Genomic DNA, 27,777 nt, shown 5'->3' with positions numbered 1-27,777 from the left:
GACTTACTATATATACTAAATGTTGGTGAGGGTAAAGTGAAACACTCATGCATTACTTGGTAGGAATGTGAAAGACACAGAAACTTAAGAAAACAGTTTAGCCATTTCCTATAAACATGCAGTTATCACATGACCCACTAATTCCAGTTTTAGGTTTCTACCTAAGAGAAACAAAAATGTATGCCACACAAAAACTTACACATAAATGTTCATAGCAGCATTATTCAGACTAGCCAAAAACTGGAAACAATCCAAATGTCCATCAGTTGGTAAATGGATAAATACAATATGGTATATATCTACACAATGAATACTATTTGGCAATAAAAAATGATTAAGCCAAGACAATTCAATGGAGAAAGGACAGCCTTTACAACAAACAGTGCCAGGAAAATAGGATATCCACGCAAAAGAATGAAGCTGAACCCTTTACCTTATACCACATGCAAAAATTAACTGAAAATGGATCAAAAACCTAAACGTAAGAGCTAAAACTACAAAACTCCTAGGAGAAAACATATGGCAAAAGATATAAACACTGAATTTGGCAATGATTTCTTGGATATGATACCGAAAGCACAAGCAAAAAAAGGAAAAACATAATTTGGACATTATCAAAACTGTAAAATTTTGTCCATCAAAGGGCACTATCAACAGAGTAAAAAGACAACCCACAGCATGGGAGAAAATATTTGCAAATGATTTACCTGATAGGCAATTAATATCTAGAATATATAAAGAACTCCTACAACTCAACAAACAACCTAATCCAAAAATGGGCAAAGGACTTGAATAGACATATCCCCGAAGAAGGTACACCCAAGCATGGACCATAAGCACATGAAAAGAGGCTCAATATCACTAATCATTAAGAAATGCAAATCAAAACCACAATGAGATACCACTTCATATCATTAAGATGGCTATTCTCAAAAAGTCAGTACGTTTTGGCAAGGATGTGGAGTAATTGGAAGCTTCGTGCGTTGGTGGTGGGAATGTAAAATGGTGCAGCCTCTATGGAAAAGAGCTTGGCAGTTCCTCAAAAAGCTAAATATAGGACTGCTATGATCCAGCAATTCCACTTCTGGGCATATACCCAAAAGATTTGAAAGCAAGAACTAGAACAGATATTTATATACTAATGTTTATACCACCATTACTCACAATAGCCAAAAGGTAGAAACAACGCCATGTCCATGGATGGATGAATGGATAAACAAAATGTGACATATATACATACAATGGAATACTATTTAGCCTTGCAAAGGAGTGAAATTCTCATATATGCTACAAGATGAATGAACCCTGAAGACATCATGCTAAGTGAAATGAGCCAGACACAAAAGGATAAATGCTGTTTAATTCCACTTAAGAAAAAAGGAAAAAAAGGGGGAAAAAAAGAAGAAAAAAGAAAAGAAAAAAATGGACCAAGCTAATTATAGATATGGAAGGGAAAAAAAAAGAAAAGGATGAAGCTAATGATAGACGGATATACCTCAAAAACATCCTAGGTGAAAGAAGCCAAACTCAAAAGACCATGTATTTTATGATTCCCATTTATATGAAATGCTGAGAAAGAGCAAATCTACAGAGATAGAGAAGCAGACTATTGGTTGGATACCCAGGACTGGGGATGGAAATGAGTCCTGTTTAAAAACAGACTCAAGGGATCTTTCTGGAGTGATGGAAATGTTCTAAAACTGCAGCGTGGTAGTAATTACACAACTCTGTAAATTTATTAAAAATTACTGAACACTTATTAAATGGGTGAATTTTACGGTATGGAAATTACACCTCAATAAAGAAAAAAATTTTACTCACCAAATTGGCAATCACTCAAAAATGAACATACCTACTGGTTTATTATGCAGTTAAACTAGCTTTTATTGGGTTGGCCAAAATGTTCATTCGGGTTTTCTGTAAGATGGCTCTAGTAGCACTTAGTTGCCTTTAACTTATTCGAAACAATTTTGTTAGATTGTATGTGACAGCTGTCATATCAGCATGCATTAGAAAAACTTACCAAAATTGGTGAATTTTTGTGTAAACATTTTTGGCATACGCTTTATTATATCAAGAAAGGTAAAAATGCAACTGAATTGCCAAAAAAGATTTGTGCAGTGTGTGGAGAAGGTGCTTTAACTGATCTAATGTGTCAAAAGTGGTTTGTGAAGTTTTGTGCTGGAGACTTCTCGCTGGACAATGCTCCACGGTCGGGGAGACCAGTTGAAGTTGATAGTGATCAAATCAAGACATAATTGAGAACAATAAACGTTATACCACGCAGGACCATAGCCAACATACTCAAAATATCCAAATCAAGCGTTGAAAATCATTTGCACCAGCTTGGTTATGTTGATTGCTTTGATGTTTGAGTTCCACATAAGTTAAGCAAAAAAAACCTTCTTGACCATATTTCTGCATGCAATTCTCTACTTAAATGTAATGAAAAAGTTCTGTTTTTAAATTGTGACAGGCGAAGAAAAGTGGATACTGTACAATAAGGTGGAATGGAAGAGATCGTGGGACAAGTGAAATGAACCACCACCAACCACACCAAAGGCTGGTCTTCATCCAAAGAAGGTGATGTTGTGTATACGGTGGGATTGGAAAGGAGTCCTCTATAATGAGCTCCTTCTGGAAAACCAAACGATTAATTCCAACAAGTACTGCTCCCAATTAGACCAACTGAAAGCAGCACTCGACAAAAAGTGTCCAGAATTAGTCAACAAAAAACGCATAATCTTCCATCAAGATAACCCAAGACTGCATGTTTCTCTGATGACCAGGCAAAAACTGTTACAGCTTGGCTGGTAAGTTCTGATTCATCTGCCGTATTCACCAGACATTGCACCTTCAGATTTCCATTTATTTAGGTCTTTACAAAATTCTCTTAATGGAAAAATTTCGATTTCTTGGAATACTGTAAAGGGCACCTGGAACAGTTGTTTGCTCAAAAAGATAAAAAGTTTTGGGAAGATGGAATTATGAAGTTGCCTGAAAAACGGCAGAAGGCAGTGGAACAAAAGGGTAAATATGTTGTTCAATGAGGTTCTTGGTGAAAATGAAAAATGTGTCTTTTATTTTTACTTAAAAAACCGAAAGCACTCTTTGGCCAACCCAATACATACTTTCTTGGTGAGAATATAAAGTAGTACAACTTTTCCCCAGAACAACTTAAAAATGCATGTACACTTTGACCCAAGATTCCACTTCTATGAATTTATCCTAAGGACATACTGATGGCAGCACTGTTTCTCAGAGTAAAAAAAATTACTCCCTAAGCAAAAAGGATAGCGGGTTGGTTAAACAAACTATGGTACTTCATACAACAGAACACTATGGAGCCATTGACAATGATGTCATCACTTAAGAGATTTATGTAAAGCATCTTTAGTGCAGGGGCTGTTTCCTTTAATGTTGTATCTTTAGCAACTGGCACACTGCCTAGCACAGAGCAGGCATTAATATGCTTTGAGTGAATAAAGAATAATTACATGGTAAGATTTCACAATAAACCCTAAAATTACACACACATAAAACATCTGGGTGTTTTCAACAGTATTTGCATTATGACTCCTCATTCCAAAAACTTTAAAACATATGTGTAGAGGAAAAAAAGATATAGGCAAAATATCCATTTTCATCTCTAGATAGCTAGATTATGAACGATTTTTTTTGTCTATTTACTAAATTTTTAGTAATTATCATGTATTATACTTCTATACTCAGAAAAAAATTTCTGGGGTGGAATTGTTTCAAGCAGCGATAAGGTCTCAGGCTTGGTCTTTGGAATAGATTGCTAAAGCTCTGTGGAGACAGAAGTCAGGAAGTTTATAAAAATTTATTAAAAGTTTATTGATTCAATAAATATTAAGTGAGCACATTTATGTGCCAACCACTGTTCTAGGCACTGAGGATAAAAGAATACATTAAAAAAAAAAAGAATACATTAAAAAAACCAAAATCCCTGAATTCATAGAAGTGGAAAGTCACTTGGATGGCTAAACAGGAGAAAAAAGAACTTAAATCAGGTGCCAAAATCCTCAATAAACATGAAGATGATATAGATGAGACAATGGACAGGAGAAACAGTCATATTAGAAGGATCACAGGATTTCTGCTTGGAAGAGCAATGGTTTGACAAAGGGAGTTAGAAAACACAGACCTCACTCCCCTTTTAACAAGAATCAACAGCCACCGCTTGAGAGGACCACAGGAAAGTGTCGGTCTTTGGGAAAGCTTCAGTTAGGGCAGGTGACAAAGGAATATTCTGTGAAGAGTTAAGTATCTGAAGCAACTGAGATGTCTTTCAGTAGGGAAATGGATTAATACACTGTGGTACAACCACACAATGGAATATTATTCAGTGCCAAAAAGAAATAAGATAGCAAGCCATGAAAAGACATGAAGGAAGCTTAATGCGTATTACTAAGAGAAAAAGCCAAACTGAAAATGCTACATATGGTGTGCTTCCAACTATATGACATCCTGAAAAAGGTAAAACTTTGGAGACAGTAAAAAGATCAGTGTTGTCAGGGGCAGAGGAGGAGAGGGAAGGGTTAAACAAGAGGAATATAAAGGATTTTTAGGGCAGTGAAAAAACTCTTATGATACTATAATGATGCATACATCTCCTTGTATGTTTGCCCAAATCTACAGAATATATAACAACGAGTGAACTCTAAAGTAAACTATGAGCTTTGGGTGATAATGATGTGTCAATGCAGGTTCATCATTTTTAACAAATGTACCATTCCAGTGAGGAATGTTGATAACGGGGTAGGCTATGCATGTGTGGGGACACAGGTGATACACAGGAAATCTCTGTACCTTCCTCTTAATTTTGCTGTGAACCTAAAACTGCTCTTAAATATTAAAACTAAAAAAAAGGTAAACTGTCTGATACAATGTTCAGTATATGTGTTGTAATTATTAAATTAATCCTCTTTAACATTGTTGTCACCACTTCTCTGCATAGAAGCTTTCGATAGTTCACCACTGCTCACAGTCGCGTCATTCTCACATACAGAGTGTATTTGCCATGCCTCTTCATCACCTGAAGAATCCCATGAAGTTGGAGCTTCCTGGGCAAGTGGAAAATTACATAGAACCTGCTGAACCAGGAAAATGTGGAAGGGAGCATGTCCTTCTACTACTCTTCCTGCTTTACCATTTTGGGGTGGTCCCTTTCCAGGTGAACAGAATTAAAGCTTTTGCTCTATATCCAAAATAAAATTATATTAAATTTTTAAAAAGTTGGTAGCAGCACTGCATCACCTGGGCAGACTCAAACATATACAACCTTCAACAATCATTTTTTTTAAACATATTTATTGGAGTATAATTGCTTTACGGTGTTGTTAGTTTCTGCAGTATAACAAAGTGAATCAGCTATATGCATATCTCCATATCCCTCACTCTTGCGTCTCCCTCCCACCCTCCCTATCCCACCCCTCTAGGTGGTCCAAAGCACCGAGCTGATCTTCCTGTGCCATGCAGCTGCTTCCCACTAGGTATCTATTTTACATTTGCTAGTGTATACAGGTCAGTGCTACTCTCTCACTTCGTCCCAGCTTACCCTTCCCCCTCCCTGTGTCCTCAAGTCCATTCTCTATGTCTGTGTCTTTATTCCTGTCCTGCCCCTAGGTTCATCAAAGCCATTTTTCTTTTTTTATATTCCACATATTTGTGCTCACCTATGGTATTCGTTTTTCTCTTTCTGACTTACCTCATTCTGTATGACAGACTCTAGGTCCATCCACCTCGCTACAATAACTCAATTTCACTTCTTTTTGTGGCTGAGTAATATTCCATTGTATATATGTGCCACATCTCCCTTATCCATTCAACTGTTGATGGACACTTAGGTTGCTTCCTTGTCCTGGCTATTGTAAATAGTGTTGCCTGAACACTGTGGTACATGACTCTTTTTGAATTATGATTTTCTCAGGGTATATGCCCAGTAGCGGAATTGCTGGGTCATATGGTTGTTCTATTTTTAGTTTTCTAAGGAACCTCCATACTATTCTCCATGGTGGCTGTACCACTTTATAACAGTGCAAGAGGGTTCCCTTTTCTCCACACCCTCTCCAGCATTTATTGTTTGTAGAGTTTCTGATGATGGGCATTCTGACTGGTGTGAGGTGATACCTCATTGCAGTTTTAATTTGCATTTCTCTAATGATTAGTGATGTTGAGTATCCTTTCATGTGTTTGTTGGCAATCTGTATATCTTCTTTGGAGAAATATCTGTTTAGGTCTTCAGCCCATTTTTGGAATGAGCTGTCTGTCTTTTTGATATTGAGCTGCATGAGCTGCTTGTATATTTTGGATAATCTTTTGTCAGTAGCTTTGTATGCAAATATTATCTCCCATTCTGAAGGTTGTCTTTTCATCTTTTTTATGGTTTCCTTGGCTGTTCAAAAGCTTTTAAGTTTCATTAGGTCTCATTTGTTTATTTTTGTTTTCATTTCCATTTCTCTAGGAGGTGGGTCAAAAAGGATCTTGCTGTGATTTATGTCAGCATGCTCTGCCTATGCTTTCCTCTAAGAATTTTATAGTGTCTGGTCTTACATTTAGGCCTTTAATCCATTTTAAGTTTATTTTTATGTATGGTGTTAGGAAGTGTTCTAGCTTCATTCTTTTACACGTAGCTGTCCAATTTTCCCAGCACCACTTATTGAAGAGGCTATCTTTTCTCCATTGTATACTCTTGCCTCCTTTATCAAAGATAAGGTGACCATTTGTGTGTGGCTTTATCTCGGGGCTTTCTATCCTGTTCCACTGATCTGTATTTCTGCTTTTGTGCCTATACCATACTGTCTTAATTACTGTAGCTTTGTAGTATAGTCTGAAGTCCGGGAGCCTGATTCCTCCAACTCAGTTTTTCTTTCTCAAGACTGTGTCGGCTATTCAGGGTCTTTTGTGTTTCCATACAAGTTGTGCAATTTTTTGTTCTAGTTCTGTGAAAAATGCCATTGGTAGTTTGATAGGGATTGCATTGAATCTGGGTAGTATAGTCATCTTCACAATGTTGATTCTTCCAATCCAAGAACATAGTATATCTCTCCATCTGTCTGTATCATCTTTAATTTCTTTCATCAGTGTCTTACACTTTTCTGCATACAAGTCTTTTTTCTCCTTAGGTAGGTTTATTCCTAGGTATTTTATTCTTTTTGTTGCAATGGTAAATGGGAGTGTTTCCTTAATTTCCCTTTCAGATTTTTCATCATTAGTGTATAGGAATGCAAGAAATTTCTGTGCATTAATTTTGTATCCTGCTACTCTACCAAATTCATTGATTAGCTCTAGTAGTTTTCTGGTAGCATCTTTAGGATACTCTATGTATAGTATTGTGTCATCTGCAAACAGTGACAGTTTTACTTCTTTTCCAATTTGGATTCCTTTTATTTTTTTCTTCTCTGATTGCTGTGGCTAAAACTTCCAAAACTATGTTGAATAACAGTGGTGAGAGTGGGCAACCTTGTCTTGTTCCTGATCTTAGAGGAAATGGTTTCAGTTTTTCACCACTGAGAATGATGTTGTCTGTGGGCTTGTCATATATGGCCTTTATTATGTTCAGGTAGGTTCCCAGTATGCCTACTTCTGGAGATTTTTATCATAAATGGGTGTTGAATTTTGTCAAAAGCTTTTTCTGCATCTATTGAGATTATTATATGGTTTTTATCCTTCAATTTGTTAATCTGGTTTATCACATTGACTGATTTGCATATATTGAAGAATCCTTGCATTCCTGGGATAAACCCCACCTGATCATGGTGTGTGATCCTTTTAATGTGCTGTTGGATTCTGTTTGCTAGTATTTTGTTGAGGATTTTTTCACCTATGTTCATCAGAGATACTGGCCTGTAGTTTTCTTGTTTTGTGACATCTTTGTCTGGTTTTCGCATCAGGGTGATGGTGACCTCGTAGAATTAGTTTGGGAGTGTTCCTCCCTCTGCTATATTTTGCAAGAGTTTGAGAAGAATAGGTGTTAGCTCTTCTCTAAATGTTTGATAGAATTCGCCTGTGAAGCCGTCTGGTCCTGGGCTTTTGTGTGTTGGAAGATTTTTAATCACAGTTTCAATTTCAGTGCTTGTTATTGCTCTGTTTATAGTTTCTATTTCTTCCTGGTTCCATCTCAGAAGGTTGTGCTTTTCTAAGAATTTGTCCATTTCTTCCAGGTTGTCCATTTTATTGGCACAGAGTTGCTGGTAGTAATCTCTCATGATCCTTTGTATTTCTGCAGTGTTGGTTGTTAGTTCTTTCTCATTTCTAATTCTGTTGATTTGAGTCTTCTTTTTTTCTTGATGAGTCTGGCTAATGATTTACCAATTTTGTTTATCTTCTCAAAGAATCAGCTTTTAGTTTTATCGTTCTTTGCTACTGTTTCCGTCATTTCTTTTTCATTCATTTCTGATCTGATCTTTATAATTTCTTTCCTTCCACTAAGTTTGGGGTTATTTTTCTGTTCTTCTTTCTCTAATTGCTTTAGGTGTAAAGTTAGGTTGTTTGAGATGTTTCTTGTTTCTTGAGGTAGAATTGTATAGCTATGAACGTCCCTCTTAGAATTGCTTTTGCTGCATCCCATAGGTTTTGGGTCGTCGTGTTTCCATTGTATTTGTTTCTAGGTATTTTTTGATTTCCTCTTTGATTTCTTCAGTGAGCTCTTGGTTATTTAGTAGTATATTGTTTGGCCTCCATGTGTCTGTATTTTTTATAGTTCTTTTCTTGTAACTGATTATCTAGTCTCATAGCATTGTGGTCGGAAAAGATACTTGATACGATTTCAGTTTTCTTAAATTTACCAAGGCTTGATTTGTGACCCAAGATATGGGTCTCTATCCTGGACAATGTTCCATGAACACTTGAGAAGAAAGTGTATTCTTCTGCTTTTGGGTGGAATGTCCTAAAAACATCAATTAACTCTATCTGGTGTATTGTGTCATTTAAAGCTTGTGTTTCCTTATTTATATTCTGTCTGGATGATCTGTTTATTGGTTTAAGTGGGGTGTTAAAGTCCCCTACTATTATTGTGTTACTGTCAATTTCTCCTTTTATGGCTGTTAGCATTTGCCTTATGTATTGAGGTGCTCCTGTGTTGGGGGCAGAAATATTTATAATTGTTATGTTTTCTTCTTGGATTGATCCCTTAATCATTATGTACTGCCCTACCTTATATGTTTTAATAGTCTTTATTTTAAAGTCTATTATATGTGATATGAGTATTGCTACTCCAGCTTTCTTGTGATTTCCATTTGCATGGAAATTTCTATCCCCTCACTTTCAGTCTGTATGTGTCCCTAGGTCTGAAGTGGGTTTCTTGTAGACAGCATATAAGGGTCTTGTTTTTGTATCCATTCAGCCAGTCTGTGTCTTTTGGTTGGAGCATTTAATACATTTACATTCAAGGTGATTATTGATACGTATGCTCCTATTACCATTTTGTTAACTGATTTGGGTTTGTTTTTGTGGGTCTTTTTCTTCTCTTGTGTTTCCACTTAAAGAAGTTCCTTTAGGATTTGTTGTAAAGCTGGTTTGGTGTTGCTGAATTCTCTTAGCTTTTGCTTGTCTGTAAAGCCTTTGATTTCTCTGTCAAATCGGAGTGAGATCCTTGCTGGGTAGAGTAATCCTGGTTGTAGGTTCTCCCCTTTCATCACTTTAAATATGTCCTGCCATTCCCTTCTGGCTTGCAGAGTTTCTGCTGAAAAATCAGCTGTTAACCTTATGGGGATTCCCTTGTATGTTATTTGTTCCTTTTCCCTTGCTGCTTTCAGCATTTTTTCTTTGTATTTAATCTTTGATACTTTAATATGTGTCTCGGCGTGTTTCTCTTTGGGTTTATCCTGTATGGTACTCTCTGTGCTTCCTGGACTTGACTATTTCCTTTCCCATATTAGGGAAGTTTTCGACTATAATCTCTTCAAATATTGTCTCAGACCCTCTCTTTTTCTCTTCTTCTTCTGGGACCCCTATAATTTGAATGTTGGTGCATTTAATGTAGTCCCAGGGGTCTCTCAGACTGTCCTCAATTATTTTCACTCATTTTTCTTTACTCTGCTCCCTGGCAGTTATTTCCATCATTTTATCTTCCAGCTCACTTATCTGGTCTTTTGCCTCAGTTATTGTTATTGATTCCTTCTAGAGTTGGTTTTCTGTTTTTTTTTTTTTTTGCGGTACGCCGGCCTGTCACTGTTGTGGCCTCTCTCATTGCAGAGCACAGGCTCCGGAATGCGCAGGCTCAGCGGCCATGGCTCACGGGCCTAGCCGCTCCGCGGCATGTGGGATCTTCCCCAACCAGGGCATGAACCCGTGTCCCCTGCATCAGCAGGCGGACTCTCAACCACTGCGCCACCAGGGAAGCCCTAGAATATTTTTAATTTCAGTAACTGTGTTGTTCATCACTGTTTGTTTGCTCTTTAGTTCTCCTAGATCCTTGTTAAATGTTTCTTGTATTTTCTCCATTCTGTTTCTGAGATTTTGGATCATCTTTACTATCATTACTCTGAATTCTTTTTCAGGTAGGTTGCCTATTTATTCATTTATTTGGTCTTGTAGGTTTCTACCTTGTTCCACTGTATGTGACAATTTTTTTTGTTTCTTTTGTTTTTGTTTTAAATAGGTGGTGCTGTATTCCTGTCTCACTGGTTGTTTGGCCTGAGATGTCCAACACTGGAGTTTGCAGACAGTTGGATAGAGCTGGGTCTTGGTGCTGAGATGAGGACCTCTGGGAGGCCTCACTCCGATTGATATTCCCTGGGGTCTGAGGTTCTCTGTTAGTCCAGCTGTTTGGACTTGGAGCTCCCACCACAGGAGCTCGGGCCCGACCTCTGGCCTGGGAACCAAGATCCTGCAAGCCAGTCACTGGGGGTTCCTCCTGTCCCCTTAGGTGCCCATGGTCCCCCACCAGTGCCAGGTAGGTGTCCTAGTTGTGAGGAGACACAAATTCTGCATCCTCCTAGTATGCCATCTTGACTCTGTCTCCTACAGCAATCATTTTTAACAAACCACAATTTGGCACTCAGTAATATACAATACTGACTTATAAGATAGGAATCCTTCAGAGAAGGACCAGTCTTTTAGCACTTTGTAAACTCACCTGACTAGTCAACTGGGTTTGGCAACCAACTAGCCTCTATGCATACAGCTAAGAACTGGCTTACTGTAACAATTATTTTAGGCAATTAATGAGACCTTTTCAGTGTAGGTTTCCACTTTAATCTGCCAAGACTTATTTTTCCTATTAAAAGTGAATGTATTTTATAAAGTTCTATAGCTATCAAGATTTGGTTCTCATTCAGAAGGGGTACATTATATATTTTAAGTAACTATCTAAACATTTAAGAGAAATAACTGTGTATTCTTATTTATCAAAGCTAAGTAATACATTATTTTCAAATTTCTTCTGTTTTATTATTATTATACGAATGTATTATAACATTTAACATCTATTAAATGAGCTGTTAGTTGATTTTATTATTTAAAAAAAAGCAAAAGATTACTCTGGATAGTAAAATATACCAAATTAAAACTTGAGAGTAGTATGGCATTTTCCACTTCTAAAATACTTTAATGGTAAAAACAAAAACTTCTGTTTGTATAATGGGCAACCATGGATTTTTATTAAAAATTTATAATTACATTAATTCCCAACTATAGTTAAGAAATCAAACCCTTCAAAGAGACTATTATTTACCTATATTTACAAAACCTCTATCTACTTGCTCTTTTTCTTTTAACACCAAGTTTCTTTAAAAGCTATAGATTTAAAAGGTTCTTGGGGTTTTTTGGTCCAGGGGAGGTCCTTTTGCCTTAAAATATGTTGGAGGGAGACGGTGGAGAGAGAGAGAGGAAAGAAATAAAATAACTGAAATGAAAATGATTCCAAGTCAACTATTTCTCAGTTTATCTCAATTTTCTTTCTAGGCAAGATTCACTGCAATATTTAACTTTTTTGATGATATACTTGATATATAAACAAATATATGGAGCCTACTTCCCTACCTATAAGTTACTCAGTACCTCATATGACTTGTGTTCACAGGTAGATTCTTTATACACCTGGATGAAAAAATGAACACAACGTCCTGGCTAACAGCTATTTAAGGAGGTCATTAGCATTTCAAATAGCTCAGATAAAGTGCTTTCACACTTTCCCTAATCTTCCTCTTACACAACTAGGTCTCAAGCTTTTATTAAATGTGAGGAATTCAACAGCTTTGAAATTCAAAACTAACCCCATATGGAAAACTACTTTTATTTTTCCTATGTCTCATTCTTTTATCTTCTTACATTCTAGGGATGCTAAAATGTCATATCTTTTTGGAGTGTTCCAAAAAATTGTCAGGAATTCTTCTTTGAAAATGTTTGTTTTCCTTAAAGCAACTTTAGGCTCAGGCAACAAGTTTTTGTTTTTTAGGTCGCACCGAGCAGCGTGTGGGATCGTAGTTTCCCGATCAGCGATCGAACCTGTATCCCCCTGCGGTGGAAGCGCAGAGCCCTGACCACTGGATGGCCAGGGAAGTCCCTCAGGCAACAAGTTTTGAGTATGTCTTAGAAGGAGGGACTGCAAATAGTTCGGAATGGTGTGGGGAAAAAAGATGGAGAAGTAAGTAAGGGTTAGCTTAGGAAGGCACATGGCTGGGTGGTTAAGAGGAAGGACTCTGATGTGGCAAACTTCAGTTCAAAGTATGCTAGCCACTCACCAGCTAAGGCAACCCTGGACAAATCAGCAAGCATTTCTAAATCATCTCACTTGTGTTTTTAATTAATTTTTATTGGAGTACAGTTACTTTACAATGTTGTGTTAGTTTCTATATAACAGCAAAGTGAATCAGCTATACGTATACATATACCCCCTTCTTTTTTAGAGTTCCTTCACATTTAGGTCACCACAGAGCACTGAGTTCCCTGTGCTATACAGTAGGTTCTCATTAAATCATCTCACTTGTTAAATGAAGGTAACAATACTTCCCCTCTTAAGATTGTTTGGTGACAACCTCAGAGAATACTTAGCACAGAATTAGCTGGTAGTTAAGAAAGTTCAAAGGGCAATAAGAAATCACTAAAGAATTTTAAGCAGAGACATATGTGAATGCATAGTGAAGAATGTATTATAGAGAGCCAAAACTGGAAGTGAAGATCAGTCAGGATGCTGTTTTAGTAATCTGAGAAACCACAGCATGACGTGTGCTAAGATGGTGAAGAAAAAGAAGGATGGATCCTAGAGGTACTATGGGTTTAAAATCAATAGGAAGTTGTGGCTAACTGGGGATGAAGAAAAGGAAGAATCAGAATGACACCTGGGTTCTGGCATGGATAGTAATACCCACTTATTGTGAGAGGAGGGAAAAAAGGGCTTGAGGGATGCTGCTGGGGAGGACAAAATAAGCAGGTAAGTTTAGCTTTGTTGAGTTTAACACCGGTATGGAAGAAATATTCATGAGCTGGGTGAACAGAGGTCTCAAGTGCAAACAAAAAAACTATTCATGATGCCAATCTCAGAATTGTTAATATATACAGGATGTTAACTGAAGATATGGGACTGGAGATTACCCAAAAAGTATATAGAGAAAAGTGTTAAGGTCAGAATCCTACAAAATTCCAATACTTAATGGTTGTAAAGAGGAAACATTTGCAAGGACAGAGATCACAAACAGAAGGAAGCCCAGGCATATCATTAAACTTATGGGAGGAGTTTCAAGAAATAAAGAGTAGTCAGTAGTGCTAAATTTTGCTAAGAAATCAAGTACTGACCAAAAAAACAAACAAACAAAAAAACATGGGAGTAGGGGAAGTACCCAAGATGCTTATTTGGGGAGGGGAAAAAAAAGGTATAGAGAGATAGATGGATCTGTTCCCTTCTACCATAACATTACTAGCCACAATAATGTTTTGAGTTCTTTTTTTTTCCTAATGACATACAAATGCAGAAAATCAGATTCAGCCAAACAGGTTAATATACACATCAGTTAATAAATAAGCATTCCTAAGTTATTTAAAAACAAAAACAAAAAAACCCTCCTAAAACATTTACCTACTTTTATAAAGAAGCCACACAGGAAAAACATTGCAAAACTGTAAAGTCCCCCTATTACACAGAACAAAGAGACCTTGTAATTACTAAGCCACAGTTTCTAGGCTCTTTCAAGTTTTACCAACTTGCTGCCCCTTAACCTTTTTCCTTATGTCATTAAGAAAATGAAAAATCACTGTATTCCCCTTGAATGGAGATGAACAATAGAGACTTTGAATGCATTTAATATCTCCCCTCTAGATCACTTTTTTTCTCCATTCTAAAAGAATAAAATAGGGCTATCACTATTGTTATCTTGCCTCAATATTAGGTCATTTAGAGATTCTTCTCCCTCTAGAGAACTGGCTTCTACACTCCGAATGAAACTAGTGTACTAAAAAGGATACTCCCTAGTTCTGCAACCAGAGACCAGTACAGTAGAGAAACAATTAAAGATTATCTGTTCTCAAGGTTCTAATGTTACCAGAGTACTAGAGGAGTAGGTAAACCTTTATGTTGGGTACCCATCAAAATGTAATCTACAGCCAAATTTGAATGACTTTCACTAAAATTGTTATATTTACAAGTACCTTCATCTCTATCTGGCAGCAATAAGATGAATCTCTTAAGAAGAAAATTAAATGCATCTTCTCAAATTCAGAACAAAAGAAATATGATATAAATATTTAAGCACCAACATAAATTTTAAATATTCAGGTGAAACTTAAACAATTGTTCTACTCATGAATACAGTATTTAGATTATCTGTATAAAATTCTGACACATCTAGCAAATTTAAATGCAGAGAAAATGTATTTTGCAACAATTATTTCATTAATTAAAAGTGATGAGTTTTAAGTTTTTTCTCTTCCATTCCAAATGTTAAGAAAACCAAAGTATCTGGAAAAATCAAACTCTTAAGCCATGAAAAACAAAATAGGCATTAAAAGAAAAACAAACAAACAAACAACACTTCCCCCTGTAACAAACAAAGTGACCAACATACCAACGTTAGCTCTGAAAATTAGAGATACTAAATTTATCAGCAAAAATTTACAGAAAATAAATTACTTAAATTGCAAAATGAGCTAGACTATTTAATTCAAGATTATACATACATGCTCAACTACTGGTTCCATCAGTGAGTTAGAGCTTAACTCATGACTTAATACTGGCTCCCATTTATAAATTAAAATTAGAATTTTTAAACGTCTTACAGAATTTTGCTTTAAAACAACTTTTTAAGTTTATTCTGGTGCATTAGTTAACAAGTTCCTATCCTGAACAATTATAGCCTATTCTATTTAACAGACTAGCTGGCAAGAGTACATACATAATGCAGAAGTTATTGTCAAATGGAGAATGCTCTTACAGACAAACGGAAACAACATAGGACTAGTAACACACTACGTGTGTGTAGTCATTTTACCTTCAATTGAAAGCCTGTGAAATACTGGAAAGGTGTAATATATCATTTTAAAACCTTGATCTATACACACTAATTGTTTCTATATTGTACTTAAAAAATCAGAAATGTGCTATTCATACCTGTTCAGAGTTAAGTCAAATACTACCGCCCCCTCTCAAAAAAATGTTTCTGATGTACTTTCTTAAAAGAAAATACTTCTTCTGGTATGTGCTTACCAAAGAAACATGTACTGAGGAAAGCTGGCGGGAACCAACAATGCCAATGTAAAACATTAAGCCCTCTACTTAAATGAAGCAATACATAACAATATTAACCAACAAAGATATAATTACTCACTTAAGTGGGTAAAAATGCTCCCAATTTCCTTCAGCTGATCTTAATGTCCAGAGAATGGATTTAGATCCATCTACATCTTGGAAAATGGAATTTAAAATAGGCTATTAGTTTAGGCAAAAACTAATCAACAAGTCAGAGAGCTTCAGAGGCACACTTTAATGAGAACACTTCAGGGGCTACCCATTAGAGAAATTTTTGAAGCACATTCTTCTGGTGGCAATATAAATTGGAATAACCTTTTCGAAAGGCAATTTGGCTACTGAAGTGTTTATATCCTTTGATCTAGGTAAGCCCACTCCAGGGGATTTTTCCAAAAGAAATAAAGAGGAAAGTATTCTAAAATGTACACAAAGAGGTTTGTTCAATGCAATACCGTTTAAAATGGTGAAAAATTAGGAACAATCTAAACGTAAAACAGGTAAAAGACTAGGTAAATTAAGGTCCCATTAACCTAAGAGAATTATATAGCAAATGAAATGAAAACAATTTTAACAATACATGATATAGTTTAACGAAAAAACATAAAACTGCCTTTATTTACAATGAGGGGGAAAATAAAAGAATATGGTAAGGTGCAGAATAGAAGAGGGGGAAAAAAATAAGACCACCTCATGATGATCTTGTGGATATCTGGGTGACTTTTCTTGATTTTATTATTACTATAGTATTGCTTATGCAATAGATAGAGCAGAAAAGCATTAATTTAAAAACTTTTACATGATCTGGAAGAAGCAGCATAGCAAATACAAGTATACTGATTATTCAAATTATTCTATACCTTAATTTCTATGCGATCAAAGAGCAACAATATAAAGACATGAGCCTCTAAAGGAAACTTCTGGTACTGAAACATACTACAATTATTTCATAAGTAAGAAATGTCACTAGATTCATAGATACTTTTTTTTAAGTTTTGGTGGTCTACCTATACCTCTGAAAAATAGAAATCCATCCATTTCCTGTTTCAAAAGGGTGTCAATTACTTTACGTCCACCTTTGAAAGAAATGAAGTTTGAAGGAAGGAGAAAGTTTTTACCTTGTTCTATATAAAATGAATCCATGATCTTTTAAAAAACAAAACTAAAATTATAAGCATATTAAAAATGCCAACAATATTGCTAGATTTAAAGTATACTGAAGTTTTAAAAAAGGGGAGGTATGCTGGGGGATAAAAAAAAAATTAAACAGCTGGCATTTCAATTCTTTAAAAAGGACCAACTTAACCCTACCACATATATCTTTTAGCAACTTAATAACATTTTAAGTTCAAGGAAAATGACATATCAAATAGACCTCCTCAAGATGTCATTTACAAAAACTGACAAATGACTCCTCAAACATCCAATCCAAGAGAAAAGCCTGTTACTGGAGATGATTTTTATTCAAGTATTTTTTAATGACACTTAAATTCTGAACTCAAAGTAATGATAAAGAAAGTCAAGTTTGATTCTCTGAACACCTATTTCCTGTCCAAACAGCTCTTTTGTTCTGCTTCCCTGCTTAATTTTAATGTTCAGTTTGCATCAGAAAATAGCAACAATGACAAAACCTAACATACACAGAAGCATAAAGGAGCAAAAGTGTAAAATAAAGGATCATTAAAAGATTAGAACAAAAATCCTACCAACAAAACCTCCACAATTTTCTGTTTGCTTCACCTCAGATTAACTTCACTTGAAGCTGTACTCCAAAGCAACCAAACCTGAATACCAAGCTCCACCTTCTCCAATTTTAGTGGCTGAAGAGTAAAATCTCCTCCCTGTTAGTGAAACTGGTAATTGTGATTGGATACGGCTAATATCCATTATTTTAAAGAACTTTTCCTTGCTAGCAGGTTAGGTAAACACTCTAAAACCCCCTGGATAAGCTGGTTTCTTAAAGGAACAGTAGGTAATGTTTCAGTTTTCCCATCACATACTATTTGCTTACTCTTTTGTCTAGGTAAAAAATAAATAAACCAAGTAACAGAAATGAAAATCTCACAGATGCAGCATTAATTTGCAGTTCAGCAACCAACTGTTTAAAATACAATGCTTTTAAGCTAAATCATTTGATATTTTCTACAGAGCCTGAAGGTGAAGTTATGCTTTATAAAGACTCCTTTTTCAATACAGTTCACATTTTGTATGAAAATTTTAAAACGGCAACAGAAAATCCATTGCAAAATTTTGCTAATAAGAACAAAACAGTCTTTTCTCTAAGACTTAAACATAAAACCACATCTTAAGTGAAAATACACAGCACTAAAACACTGAATGCAAAAATTTCATTTCTAAGCTATCAAATTCACTGATACTTATGTTCTCAGTATCACAAGAATAGAATGAAATTTTCAGTGACATCAGACTGATAATTCTATTTGAAACTGAAGAAAAATGAGGCAGAAACATTATTTCTATATTACCACATTTACAGGTCTGACATTGCGCGTTTTTGCAAGGATAATGCTTATCCACTGCAAATGGATATCTATAAAAGGAGAAGGCAACTTGTTCTAATGAACATGTTCAGGTATAAAGTTTGGAATGGTTTAAGCTGGTTTTTTAAAAAATCATTATTATTTTTTTAAGAGATGGTTGGACACTATTTTGTACCCTACTTAAGTATTACTTTAACGTGGCATGGAAACCCTAAGGTACAGCTGAAGGGTATACATACACCTCTTAAAACAGTAAGTTATGTTAAATGTTATTTTTACTACAGAGATTCTGATTTTTCAACAAAAAAGACCTAGTCACTTTGTACATTACTAAATTTGCTGTATTTTATTATGTTTATTTTAATTAGAACTGTGTGTTTTTAGGAGCTTGACCCATTAACTACTACTCTGACATTAATCATTATCTGATTGAATGACATTTAAATAATATTAAGCTCTACCAAAAATTGACTGATTTATAAAAACACATTCAAAATTAAAGCAAATTAGCGTGGCTCCTTCTTAAAACATATTCAGTAAGTTTATATAATTTTAAATTTGAATTTAGTTTTCTAAGTTAAAAACCTTTCAAGAATTTTTCCTCAAAGAAAATTCATATATTAGAACAACATAAAGCCAACAAACTTGTTTTGAATACAAAGAGAAGCCTTTGTAAGAAACTGAAAATTCACATAATTGCAACTAGACATGAATATGGAGTAATACCCTGCAGAAGCCCAAACAGCTGCATAATCTATTATGCCTTTTAAGTGGACAAATTGAAAGAGCCAATTCACAGAGGTCTAGTCCCAAAATCCTTTGCAAGGATTCATGGCTGTGAATGCCCAGTACTTCACGAGTCAAGTTCAGGTTTTCTTCCCACTGTGTGAACACTTGCAAAAGGACACTGGAAGCAGAAGAGGTACACGAACAAACAATAGAAAAAATACATAATTTGAGTTACAGCATAGAACTTGAGTTAATCATAAAACAAGTTTTAGATGGCCAAAATTTTACAGGGTTATAGAAAAAAAGATGGCAAATATTTTAATCTTAAAATGTGCCAAGCATAAAATTAGTAGACAGTTATGGGAACCAAAAGAACCTTCGTTCTAACGCCAGATTTTCACATTGAAGTTAATTATCTGTGTAAAACAAACGCATAGAACATACACTAATTTAACACCAAAACCACTCTCAATCTATAACCAACAGAAAAGAGAAATATAGACTTAGCTATTCCAGATTGTTCAAAGATCTCCAGGACCTACTTGAAAGAACTTCAAGTTGATAAATATCATTTTAGGTGGCTTACAGGTTAAAATTAAGGGTATTTTATTCCTCTCCTAAATCCATAGTAGAAGAAAACAACAGCAAAAATAAACGAAAAGAAAGCATTACCACAACTGAGATTATTTGAAAACAATATTGCTTCATAGGAACAGGGAGGCTGCAAAAGCTTCAAGGCTCCCAGATTGCATGTGACAATATCACTTTTTGAACATCAAGTATTCAAAGGACGTATTGTATATTCTTTGTGGGAGTTCAGAGGTTTTCCCAAACCTATCAACTGAAAACAATTTAGAAGAGCACAAGCCACTGAACAACTTGGTCTCATTTCACTTTTGATTAAAAAGACCCTATATAAAGAATCAATACCTAGACTATTAGGAACAACTTTTGGTACAAACAGAGCAGGGTGAAAACTTCCACAGAATTTTTAAGCACTGAGAATAGCTCAAACTATTCTTCCTACAACAGAAATTAATCCTTGGCAGTAGTATCCCTGGGTGCTATATAAATATAATTACAGGTATAATATAAAATATACTTTATATATCATATAAAATATAAATACAGGTAGTTAAGGCAGTAGTAGGTGAAAGGACCACCCTGACATTAGCAAAAACATGACTAGGGTCACTAAGGATAAAGTCTGAAAAACACCAACTAACGGAGGAAGAAAAAAATTAAGAAATATTTCCCTGACAAATACATGGTGTCTACAGAAGTGAGGTATGTATTTGAGTTTGCAACTCCTGATGACTACCTTCTAACTCGTTAAGGGAAAAGAATACAAGGTGAGAATCGGGGAGAGAGGGAGGGTGGTGATGGCCCATTCAGCAAAATACTAAACACAAAGGAAACATTAAGAAAATAAACAGATTAGAAAGCATAAACCAAGCTTTTATATGTCTTTTGTAAGACAGTAAATTGCTTTAAATCTAAAGGAATAAACAGGTTACCAATAAAGTAAATTAAAAAGGAAAAGAGATCATAGTATTGAGACCGAAGTATAAGTAAAGGAAAAAGCATTCATAATCCTCAATTATTTAGATTTAATAGTCATAAATTTTCATGTGCCAAATAACACACAATAGATATAGAAAAATGAAAGAAAACAGATTGGCAGACTTTAAATTCCCCTTTCTTTAGCAGCCTAAGCCAGGGAAAAAAACCCAGAAAAACCCAAAAAACCCAAAAGACGAATGATGCGTAGCAATTATTTCATAAGGATAATTTTTATATAGCTATCAAAAGAAAAGCTTCTCTTCTCAAGTCACAGGAAAACATATTTAATTTTAGTCATGAAGAAAACCAAAAATTTTAAAAAGCACAAGTTGAATAGGGAGCATTCTCTACCTATTGAAAAGTTCATTCATCCATTAAACTTTTTGAACACCTACTATATGCTGGGCACCACTAGCTGCTGTGGATGCCATGGTGAACTGTCTCTCCATTGTAGAAACTTACAGTCTAGAGTTAGACCAGTGCTGTCCAGCAAAAAAACAATGCGAGCCACATACTATTTTCCATTTTCTAGTGGCCACGCTAAAACATTTCAATAAAGTTAAATTGAATGTAATATTTTATTTAATGTAAAACATGTAAAAGCATTTTTAAAAGTAATGGATTATTTCAATATGTAATCAATAATTTAAAAATTGAGCTCTTGTCCCTTTTTTGTGCTAGAAATCGAGTTCTTATTTCATACTTACAGCACATCTCAATTCAGACTTGCCATATTTCAATAGCCAGATGTGGCTACTTAAACTTAAATAAAATACCGTAGCTATCAGCCACATGATTATTTATAAATTAAGATAAATTTTCATCGTTGTAAAAGACTCTTTATCTCTGCTGTCCATTATAATAGCCACTAGTCACATGTGGTTACTGAGCACCTGAAACGTGACTAGTAAGCCTGAGGATATGAATTTTTTATATTATTTAACTTTAGTTAATAATAAACAGCCACAAATGGCTAGTAACTACCAGATTGGAAAGCACAGCTTTAGAAGAAAAAGATGCTAAAACAAAGCAAATGTGTCCAATGTGAAAAGATTAAATATAGCCAACAGAAGAACTTAACCTCTTTTGCCAGCATTAAGGATTAATTCATCAAGAAAATCACAATTAAGCAAACGGGGACAGCATATGCAAAGATCCTGAATGGGGAAAAAGTGAAAATACAGTAGAAATAATGAAAGAAAGTATCAAGGAGCAAAACAAAGTTATTTGCAGGCGACTGATTTGGATCATGGAATATAAATAGGATAGGAAGGTGGCGGCGAAGTGGAAGCAGCCTTACCACTTGGAAATAAGTCTTGCAATAAAGTCTGTCCCACTCTCTTCACTCAGTAAACTCCAGTCATTCCAATCTCGGTCAAATCCTAAATCAAGCCAGGTACTTTTCGTCCCCTTTGTGCTAGCAGTTCCCTTTACTTGGGAAACTTCCCCCAGCACTTTCCTGATCTTAGAACTCAGAATCACAGTTCCAAATTTTCTATACAGGACAAGCGTTAAGGCAGTAATCCAACTGGAAGATACGGGGTGGAGGGGGTAGGGTGGAGTTTGAAGCTGTCTGCAAGGCAATTTTTACAAAAAACTTTTACAGAAAAAGTTCAGTGTGTCATTTTTTTAATGTTCTGACAGACTGGGGAAGCTAAGAAAACTCTTCAAACACACTTTAGTATCACCACTAACTTTAAACATTATAATCTCAGGACATCCAACTAGCACCTTCTAATCTCTATCAGCACACCCTATTTCTTTCCTTCCCAGCACTTGTCAAAATCTGAAAACTGTTTACTCATTGGTTTGTTAATAGCCTAGCTTTTCCAACAGACTGTAAACTCCATGAGAGCAAAGACCCTGTGTCATTTTCATCCTTGTATCCTCAGCACTTAGCACAATGTCCAACTAGCATGGAGCAATGGTTTAAAGAATGAAAACTGCAACTGCAGGGATTTTAATAAAAATATTTCTTGTCAAATTTTAAGGAACAGAGCTAAAACTAGGCTCAAAGGAAAACTTAATGGCATTAAAATTCTTTTCATTATACAACATAAAACATTAAGTGTAGAAATAACACAATATTTTTTTAATTTAAAAATTCAAAACCAAAAACCTAAAGAATCAACTAAAACGACCCTAAAGAATCAACTAAAAAACTCGAGGACTAACAAAGCAACAACCAAAAATTTGGGGGGAAAAGGGGGATGGTAAGACTTAACAATAACAAAATAAAAACACATTATTACTCCCAGTTACTAAAACCATGTGCACTGATTTATATTGAATAAAAGCTAAAAAGAATAAAAGGTAAAAAGAACCAAACATATATGTATTTAGTATATGACAAAAGTAGCTTTATTTGAAGACAAAAGAAAAAGTTTTCTTTAATGGGGCTGAAATAACTGATTGACTATTAAGGAAAAATAAGGACAATTATTTCACTTCACATGTTATGTCAAAATAAATCCTGGATGAACAGAAGAGAGATAGATATGAAAAATGAAACCACAAAACAACTAGAAGAAAACAGTTATCTGGGTAGGAGAATCCATTAAATATGAAAGTAGAAGCTAAATATAAAAGGAAAGTATTAACCTAAACTTCTTAAAAGGTAAAAACTCTTCTACATTATTAAAAAATATATATCATAAACAAATGAAAGGCTAATGAAGAGCCAGGGAAAATGTTTGCAGTATGTGTCAAACAGTGGCTATCCTAAATATATAAAAGGCTAAAAAGGGTATCGCAAACATAAAACACCACCCCAAATGAGCCAAAGACAAACTAGATGTCCAACACCCATATCTCTACTCATTATCATAATTAATTAATCTAAGAAATAAATAATAAATCTTATGGAAAGGAAAAGAAGGAAAGAAAATACTATTTCTTGGTAAAGATATGGAGGAAATGTGTATTCTCTCATATTTTCAGTCAAACTTTACACAGGTTTGGCCAACTTCATACTATAATGTTAGTCAAACTTTTAAGACAAGATTTGTCAGTATTTATGAAAAGACAAAAAATGTTCATATCCTTTAAGCAATTTTAAGACAGGCTGAATCATAAAGGAATGAGAAATACATAGTAAGATTTAGCTCTTAAGATGTTCTTTACCACATTATAATAGTGAAAATGGGATAAAGTAACACGTTATACACAACAGGTCACTAATTAAATTACAGTATTTCATAAGATGAAATGGTATGCACCTTTTAAAAATTATATTTTTAATATATGGGGACCTAATGATAAACATGAGGAAATCCTGTGGCCCCCAACAGTTTACATTCAAGCAGGGGATACAGACAATAACCAAATAAATCATTTCAGATGTTAGGTTGTAAAAGGAAATGAAGAAGGGTAACAGAGTTGTCAGGGAAAGTGGTCTGAGAAGGCATCTCAAAAGGAGTGACTTTTGAACAAAACACGACTGAGTGTTCCAGGCAGAAGGAACAACAATTTTAAGAACTAAGCTTGGCATGCTCATGAACCCCCAAAAAGACCAGTATTACTGGGGGTACATGAGTCAGGGGAGAGTGGCAGGATATAAGTGTATGAAGCTGGCAGGCCTGATAGTCTCGAGCAGCACCATCCAATCTGTAGCCACAAGCAAGGCCAGCCTAAAAAGTACCTGAAGTGGAAAATACACAACGAATTGCGAAGACAGTCTGAAAAAAGGTAAGTAAAATACCCCATTAATAATTTCTTATATTGATTACTTGTTGAATCATAATATTTTTCGGTTAAAAAATATTTCATCTGTTTCTCTCCCTTTTTTTTGTAAATGCAGCTATCAGAAAATTTTAAATTTCTTATGTGGCTCGCATTTGTAACTCCTACTATATTTCCATTGGACATGGCTGGTCTAGGGTATAAAAAAGTTTGAATTTATTTTGTGTACTGAAAAGCTGTGGAGGGTTTTGAGTCTGGGAATAACATAATCTAATTTATACATTTAAATGATTGTTCTGCACAGGAAAAGCAAGTAGACGGTAGGGGACAGATTGAAGAAAAGGTACCAGTTAGGTGACTACTACCACCATCTTTTGTACAACAAAGATGTTGAGAGGGATCATATTTGGGGTAAGTTTTGAAGATAGAAGCAGTCTAGTATTGTTTACAATTCAACATTTAGTTGTTTAGGATATGAAGAATACAGAAAAACAGAAAGACTGGGGGTATACCTGCCAAAATGTTAATGATTATTTATTCTTTGTAACTTTTCTGAAAGTTTGAAAAAAAAATGCCCTTATAATCAAATACAAAAGTGAGTTGTTTTTTTTAACACGATAAAATAGCCCTATCAAAACAAAGCATCCTGACATTTGTCTGCAGGCTGCATACCCTGTTCAAAACACACACACACCCCATCTCTCATGCCTTTAAATAAAAAACAGCTTATTCAAAGATATACATAACCTCATATTACTTACACACCGTTTTCAGGAAGTTAATACTGCTCCCTAATTTGTCTTTGCATTGCTGTTTGCATGATAAATAAAAGCACTCCCAAATCTGAGGCAAAGGAAATAAAAAGTACTTAAATGTGTGATTAACATATCCTGGTAAATACACACCACACACCTTTCTCCAAAAATGTTCCCAAGGACACACTCAATGTAATTCCAGAGAATACACTTTGGTCCTAATCCTTTTCCTTAAAGGCTCTGCCATTCGATATGTGCTTCCCTTAACTAAAGTCTGCATAACTGAAAGGATAAACTTAGGACAGGTTTCTTTTACATGAGTATACTAAGGCACAAGAGAAGTTTTAAGTAATTTGCCAGAGACTACAAAGGGGGAAGGAGGAACACAGAGTGATTTATTTTATACCCAATCAAGTGTTTTTTTCTACTATGTTTACCTTTTGCACTGAAAAAGGAGGTATCAAATAGTGCCAGACTTCTTACCACGGGATTTCCAAGGAAAAGAGTCATTGTATACAGATCAACAGGAATCCTGGGTTCTCATGCAAATGTTCAAAAACTGTGAACCAACCACTACGGATATGAATCTTCCATTAAAACATAAAAGAGAATCCTAAAGTTTTTCATTTATTTTATTTCTAGTATTTCAATCTCTTTTACTCCTGACTACCTAAAATTTCCCAATGAAATCTACATTCACTCTAAAGAAACTCTGGCACTTGTGCACCAGGAGCCAGGAAACAAATGTTCATAAAGCACAGCTGTTGACAGCAAAACAAAATCAAAAACATAATCTGAAGTCCCATGAGTTATGGAAGATTAACACAATATTGTACAGCAATGAAAGGACTGAACTACAGCCGCATACTACTTTTATAAAGCTCAAAAGAAAAGCAAACTAAACACACTGAGCACACAAACGTTATGTGATGAAACTTTCTAAAAAATGAAACAGAATGGTAAACAAAATCCACTACACTGAAATGATTACCTCAGTAAGAAGAGGCAGAGGTATAAGACAGGTAAGAAACTCATAAACATATGCAAGTTTTGGTAATGTTCCAGTTATTGGTTTGGGGGTGCAAATCAGGAGTTTTATTATATTTTATCTCTTTATACTGCACTGTGTGTATTCATACTCTTGTGGTATCAAATATACTTTGAATACTTAGCTTCTTAAAAAAGGGCTTTATGGAGGTATAAGTGACATACAATAAAGTGCACACACTTTAAAGTGTAAAATGTGATCTGTCGTGATAATTTCACAGGAAATTATCACTACAATCGAGATAATAATCCAACACCCCCTAAATACTCCTCCTGTACACCTTTGCGATCCCTGTCTCATTAAATGTGTTTTAAAACGTTAAAGAAAAAAAGTTAAAAGACAACCTGTTTGGGAATTTTGCAGAAAGAGAACATTTTCCCCTGAAGCCCTAGACTACGGGAAACTTGGCAAGTGTCCTAAAATTGGCAATATGAATATTACATAACTAACCTTAAAAGTGTACGGGATTTTACATTAAAAAGTCACATTCCGAATTTGATCTGCAAGAGGACTTTAAATCTCTTTCTCGGAGCATTAAACCATTATAAACTAACCAGTTTTTACCGCCAAACAACTTTAAACATAAATGGTCTGTGTGTAACCCTGAGCCCTTAACTTCTTCACAATGTTGAACGACCTTCTAGCTGTGAACATACATCATCAGAGCACCTTAATCGTGTGGTTTAGCACAAGCTTTCAACGTAAAGTTTAAATTATTTCAAACACAATATTCTGCTGTACTTGTTTACGTAGCTAGACGGCAACTTGAAAATACTATTTGAGAGGAAAATTCAGAAATCCTGAGTCCACCAAACAGAAGCAGAGGAAAAAGAGACCGACCCCAATCCCCTTTTCTAGTCCGACTTGCTAGACTTTCCCCCTCGCCGGCTTTTGAAAACACGGCAGGTGAAAAACATTTCAAAAAGGACTCAGGCTCGGAGCCGCGGGGCGGGGAACTTGACCGGGGCTGGTGACAGGGACGCGCCCGAGGGTGCCCGAGGTCCCTCCGACCCCTCACCCGCCAACTGCTTGGCACCGGCTGCGAGCGGCGAGCGCAGCGGCCCCCGCGGCCCGCAGGGAGTAGGAATCCGACCTCTGCGCGCCAGCCCCCGCCCCCGGCGGTAAGCCCCGGACCGCGAGCGCCGGGCGCGCGCCCGAGGGGGCCCGCTGCGCCCTGGCCCCTGCCCCCGGGGCCGGGAATCCCCTCGCCCCTCAGCAAACGCCCGGCCCGGGCCCGCGAGCGAGCGGCCAGCCCACCACCTGCTGCGCCCGCCGGCCGCCCTCAGCTTCCGGCTCCCCCGGGCCGGGAAGAGCCGGGGGAGGGCCTCGTCTCAGCCTCAACCGAGTGGGGGAAGGGAGTGAGAGGGGGAGGGGTGGCGCCGGGCCGCCAGGGCCCTGTGGGCCGCGGTCCTCACCTGGCGGCGGCTCTCTCCGCCTGACGCGCTGCCCGCCGCCGCCGGTCGCCGCCGGTGAATGGGGACAGGTGAGGCCACCAAAACCCCGCTCGCCCCGGCCCGGCCGCCGCCACCAGCCCCTCCGCCTGCTGTTTATTAAACTTTTCTGTTTGGTTGTTCGGCCTGTGACGCGGCCGCCGTGGAGAGCTCCGAGATTGGCCGGCTCCTAGCGCTGACGCGGCACCCCCCGCCCGCAGCCTAATTATCACCGGCCGGGGCGGAGCCGCAGGCCGGAGCCCGTGGTGAGGGGCGGGGCCAGGGCTCGGAGCGCGCAGCGATTGGCTAGGGCCCAGAGAAGAGGCGGGGCGGAGCGAGGGGAGACGCTCCTCCGCCCTCTCCGCCTCCA

At 36.5% G+C, this 27,777-nt stretch overlaps 1 protein-coding gene across 4 annotated transcripts in view; it reads right to left on the bottom strand.

Annotated features, from left to right (window-relative positions):
* Nucleotides 1-27,562, bottom strand: part of ZFAND6 (zinc finger AN1-type containing 6) — a 75,171-nt gene extending 47,609 nt beyond the window's left edge. Inside the window, exons 1-2 of one of the 4 annotated variants that reach the window (XM_033402982.2) lie at nucleotides 27,393-27,562; nucleotides 15,783-15,858 (exon numbers count right to left, since the gene is read on the bottom strand). The gene's annotated coding sequence lies outside the window, so the exon portion shown is untranslated. The remainder of the gene's footprint in view (nucleotides 1-15,782; nucleotides 15,859-27,392) is intronic. The other 3 variants (XM_033402981.2, XM_004278329.3, XM_004278332.4) reach the window with 3 other exon arrangements.
* Between the last annotated feature and the right edge of the window lie 215 nt (nucleotides 27,563-27,777).

Source organism: Orcinus orca, chromosome 2 (assembly GCF_937001465.1).
Source record: "Orcinus orca chromosome 2, mOrcOrc1.1, whole genome shotgun sequence".
NCBI lineage: Eukaryota > Metazoa > Chordata > Mammalia > Artiodactyla > Delphinidae > Orcinus > Orcinus orca.
This window is presented reverse-complemented; position numbering and strand designations above follow the sequence as displayed.